General features: G+C 42.5%; 1 long non-coding RNA gene across 2 annotated transcripts; it reads left to right on the top strand.

Annotated features, from left to right (window-relative positions):
• The first annotated feature begins 413 nt into the window (after window positions 1-413).
• LOC110347550 (uncharacterized) lies at window positions 414-4,675 on the top strand. 2 transcript variants are annotated; one of them, XR_002392248.2, is made up of 4 exons: window positions 414-1,171; window positions 1,354-1,460; window positions 3,271-3,376; window positions 4,594-4,675. It is a non-coding gene; the product is annotated as an uncharacterized LOC110347550 (long non-coding RNA). The 2 variants fall into 2 exon arrangements; XR_002392250.2 differs by lacking the exons at window positions 3,271-3,376; window positions 4,594-4,675 and adding an exon at window positions 1,801-3,218.
• Window positions 4,676-5,413: the final 738 nt, after the last annotated feature.

Genomic DNA, 5,413 nt, shown 5'->3' on the forward strand with positions numbered 1-5,413 from the left:
TAACTCCATTTTAAAGATTGACTCCATCTTAAATATAAGACAGTAAAGTGGCCTTGACATAAATTCCACTTCACTGAAGTCAACAATTCCCCTAGTCTCCTTTGTGCCCATAAACTAATGATAAAATGTCCTTGCTGTGGGACAACAGATAAAAAAAGAGACACAGCTCCTAACTCAATCCTGTCTGCCCAGAAAACAGATGCTCCCAGGCCCATTATCTATAGAACATTCTGTCAATGTGCTGATTGTTCCTTTTTCCCATAAACTCTACATGTAGCCACCCCTCAACCCCCCATGCTTGCTAAATATCAACCAACCATGTAACTGCTAAATGGAACATCCCCAAACCTTGCGGTAGCCACAATAAAAACCCTGCTGATTTGGAATTTGGGGCTCTCAATCCTGATCCGCTGCGACGGTGACAGTTGAGTGCCCCTGCTCGAGCTTGAATAAACAACCCTCGTGTGTTTACATCAGAATCGGCTCCTTGGTGGTCTTTGGGGACTTCGTGATCTGGGCACAACAAGCAGAGCCCTTAGAGAGGAATGTTGTACAATGCTGTCAATGTTTCCCATAGATTAATCCTTTATAAATTTGGTGTCCCACAGTAAGTATTCTGGGGAAAGATGCAAAGCTCAGGATTGAGCACATAGGTGAATCGTATGACACTCTTTGTCCCATGTACCCTCAGTGTGAGTGTGTTGCAGAAAGGAAAGGGCAGTCTGCAACAGGAGGGATTGGGATCCTGAAGGAAAACTAGTCGGGTTGGGTCCTTTAGAAAGCAATGCAATTGACAAAACACAACCCAAGAGCTGGCAGCACTTCACACACAGAAAATTTGTTATGATGTCGGAGAAAGAGGTGGAGAGATGTTTGTGTACAAATGCAAGACTAAAGGGAGTGGAAAGTGTCTCCCCACAGAGAATCGTGACTGGGACAGGAGCCTGTTGGAGGGAGAGGATGTCTGGTGCATTTCTGCTCTCTCATACCAGACCTTCTGAGCCTCTCTGCTCAGACCTTGAGGGCCACCAAGATTACCTGCTGGGATATGTTTATGGCTTCACAAAACCACCTTCAGAACCTGGCCTGTGGCTTGCATACTGGAGTGTGATCTTTCTGAGTGCAATCAAGTGTCCACATGACCTGTCCCTAGGAATCTACCAACTGTACAGTAAGTGCTCAGGGAAAGACAGTTCTTTGTTTTTCTGCTCTTTCAGGTTTTCTGCAAACATATAGTTGGAGAAAAGGTCAAAGACATTGCATGGGGATCTGGTAAATATATAAAAATCTGATAAATCATCTGAAAACATCATTAAACAGTCCTCTGTAAATACTTGGTGTCTTCTTGGCCAGTTATCTCTTCCAGGATGTCCAATGAGTGGTGACTCTGCCCTGTATAAATACTTGGGGTGACTGTTCTTGGATTCACCTGCCTGGACAGAATCCTGCTCATCACAATGGTAAGCAACTTTGTTGGGGACCACTGAGAAAACACTTGCCTAACATTGGCAAGTGACTAATTCTATTCACAAAGGTCAACAAAGATAAAATTAATATGTATTTTTTATCGAATACGCTATTGCATGTATTTCTTCTCACTAGAATTTATTGCTTAATGCTTCCTAGTTTTGAATCATTTCTATATTATAATCTATTGTGTACAATACAATGAACACTGGGACATTAGAAATATCAGAAACAGTCTGTAAGATACTTATTATTATGATATTTCATAAATTTTAATATATCTCTACATCTTGGGCCCTACATAGTGATTTATGGAGTTAAATGTAATTTCAGAGCTGCAATTTTTCACTTTAAAAAAGGAGGAAACAAGTAGAAGAGGGAAGCAACTGGCACCTGGTTTGAATCCCAAACTTGGGGGAGCTGAGGTGAGAACACAGGAGTCGCTTTCCAGGCAAGGATCTCACAAATGTGACTGTGTGGCAGGGTCACTGGGGGAGGGAGTTCTTTGAAAGACACTGATCCTGACTCCACACAGACACTGAATTAACTGCTCTGTAGTGAAGACAGGGCAATGGAAAGACCCCTGACAAATGCCCCTCCTGACCCCACACTCATGGTTACCACACCTCAGGACTCATTCTTTCTGGATGCAGGAAGAAGTAAATAAAGAGACAAGAATGTATGAGGATGGAATCCATGGGTGGGATAAGCCTTTAGAGCACCTATGATTGGGGGGTGGGGCACAGACATAAGCATCAACACCAACATTACCAGGAACCTAGACTCCGAGCTCATGGCCATACCGAGGCAGAGCCTGCCAGCTCCGTATTTACCATACACCCTGGGGTTACCCCTGAGTGTTAGAGCATCACTGGTTCAGTCAGCTTTCTGGTAGCTCTGTCCAGGAGATGAGATGCAAAGGTAGTAGTCCCTGGCCACTAGCTCTTCTCCTCTGATAGCTTAGTTCTGTGACTCAGTGAAAGAAGACCATCAGATTCCACAGGCACTGCAAGCCTCCTTCTCTATACAAAGAACAAAATTCCATCTGAAAAACTGGTTTGGAAAAAAGAAAATTGGACATTTCTACTAAGGTTCAACTAAGAAAATGGAGAATGAGATACAAAAAGCAACAGCGAATCCCAAGTCCTGGTATTGCTACATGTAGTGAGCTTTGGTTTTCTTAATATTTTAAATCATTAATTTATTTCTTTATAGAAGTGGATCTAATGCATTTCATTGGAGAAAATCCACAAAATAAGAAAAAGAGCTTGAAGTTGTCATATTTGCAACATACTACCCCAAAATGCCTTCCTGAAGTTTGACCCAAGCCCGGCAGTCTGTTTGTGAGCATCTTTGTATTCATCACAACTGTCATGGCACCTAGGCTGATTTGTACCTGGCTTCAAGTCACTAAAAGAAATCCAGTGATTTTTGGATCATACCATTTCTCCTTGCCAACTGTGATTCTGCTAGGTTCTTTTCTGAGTCCCCATGTTCTCAGACAGCTGCAACCTGTGCTATTTGTGGTTTCCCAATTTTCCAAGGCATTAAGCAGCCTCCATTTGAGTTATTCTTTGTTTCACTAATTTCTCAGTGTTCATTGTACTGTAAACATGTTTAAATCCATCCATCATTTTCTCAGTGAGGGCAGGTCTGGTTCCCTGGCTGGGTCACCTGAGGGAAGAAGATTTACCCTTCAGATCCATTTGCCAGATCACTGCAGGGAGGCCTCAGTGTGATTCTCAGTCCAGGATGAGGGTCCAAGACCACTCACTCTCTGCCATGACTGTCCTTACATTACAGAAAGTTCTCTGGGGAAGCCTCATGGTCCTGGCCACCTTCATGACTTCATGCAGTGCTTTTTGTTATTTCATTCCCATGAAAGTAAGTGATGTCAGTTCCCCACATGGTAAGTCCTAGTTTCAGTGTGCATTATGTTGCTTCAACCTGGTAGATGTGACCTGCTGCTAGGTGAATGTGCTTGAATCTACCTAGGCAGAGGGTTAGTGAGACACACAAATGGAGTCAAACGAGGGTCTCCACTGTGGCCTGTATATGGAACAAACATTCTCAATTCTATCTGACTGAGAATTTCCTACAGAGCTTTTGAAGTGCATAAATTCTCAAGCTCCATCAAAGACCTGGTGAAGAAGAGTCCCTGGGTTCAGAGCTGTACATTATGTAGCTCCTCGATTGACCCCCACATGCAATTAGGGTTGAGAATGGCTTTCAGCACCCAAAGAGGTATATCCATAAACTGAAGTGCCCACTAAGCCCAGGGAGTGTTAAAAACCAGAAGGTGCTATCTCAGGGAAGCTGGAAGCAAGTGTGAAAATGCATTTCCAGTGCAGGAGTGTGAGTCCTGCAAGTACATGTGGGCCTCAGTGGTCTTAGCAGCAGGTCTAAGCCTTGGTTGAATGCTGGGATCACTTGAAGAGCATTCTTGTATTCTGAACACATGGTCTAATGTGTCCACAACCAGAGATCTGGATCTCATAGCTCAGGGCATGGAAAGGAGGAGAAGTCCCAGAGGCTTAATTTGTTTGCATTGTTTTGTTTGTTTCCTTGGGTGCTGGGCAATCTAGTGTTTTGTGCATTCTGAGCATGTGATCTTCTATACAATTTTTTATTTACTCCCTAAGATATTCACAGTCACACAAAGGATTGAGATACTCTGATGCAAAACAAAACAAGCACAAATGCAAAAAAAAATTATTCTGAGATGTTCAAGCAGGGTAATGTGGAACTACAAGTGACTTGTGGCTCTAATAACATTAAAGAGGACGGTGTTCCTTATTCACTAAATGCTTGCATGGAAACATAATCTTGAAAGATTTAAATTTGGTGCAGATAAATGTTATTAGTTACAAACAATACACAGTATTAGACTATAGCCATTCAAGAATACAGAAGACTTCCTTTGACAACTGTGAAATTTCTTATGGTCACATATGAGGGACCAGCCTCCATTTCCTGATAAGCCTTTCTTTTCTGGGAATGGAAATTAGGACTTTGCACTTGCCAGGCAGACACAGCTCCACTGAGCTACATCCCTGGCCTCTCACAAACTTTTTTCCTATCACACAGCTAGGGACTCCACTGATTATGTCATTTGTGCTATTTCAGTGTGCAAGTATCTTGATGGAATCACATACCCAATGAATTCAAATTGGAATACCAAGTACTGTGAGAACTGCACTTGCAATGAGAGAGGAATTAAATGCTGCAAAATGTGAGTCTCAGGTCATTGTGGCCAAGGTGGACATGGCTATCTGTCAAAAGAGGCTTCTCCACTGATCAATATCTCATCCTCTGCATGCTCTTGGTGATAAAATTTCATAGTAGAGTTTCAGGTTTAGAGCAAAATTGAGCTGAAATTCCCCAAATTCTCAACTATTCCACCAAAATGCATTTCCAGGTGCCCCAACTGTTACCACCTATACCTCTAACATAGGGCATATTCATTGCTTTTCATGAGCCTTGATCACATCTCTCATCACCCACAGTCCAGAGTTTACATGAGGCAGCATTCTGGAAGTGTGAGTGTGTAAGGTGGAGTTAGTTTCCATGTGTGTTTTCTGCAGTTCAATTCCATTAGATACATTCATACACATGCCCATGCAACATTCATCACACATGCCCAGATTTGTTTCATTTTCACAACTAAATCTCAACACAATTTCACCCATCACTGCCCTCCCCTTCCCCAAGCCCATGGCCACTCCAATTGTCCTTTCTCTATCCAAAAGCATAACACCTCTAAGAGGCTTTCAGATAACAGAACCTTGCACCATTTAACCTTTTGAGGCTAATTAACTGAACTTAGCATGGTGTCCTTAAGATTTATCTATGCTGCAGTGTGTTGGAATGTCCTTCCTCTTCAAGAGCTATGATACTGAACTGTATGGCTGAATCACTTTTTGTTTATCATGTCCCTGAAGTAACT

The sequence above is a fragment of the Heterocephalus glaber genome, unplaced genomic scaffold (assembly GCF_053883595.1).
Source record: "Heterocephalus glaber isolate CG9 unplaced genomic scaffold, H.glaber_assembly_v1.0 deba00001150, whole genome shotgun sequence".
NCBI lineage: Eukaryota > Metazoa > Chordata > Mammalia > Rodentia > Bathyergidae > Heterocephalus > Heterocephalus glaber.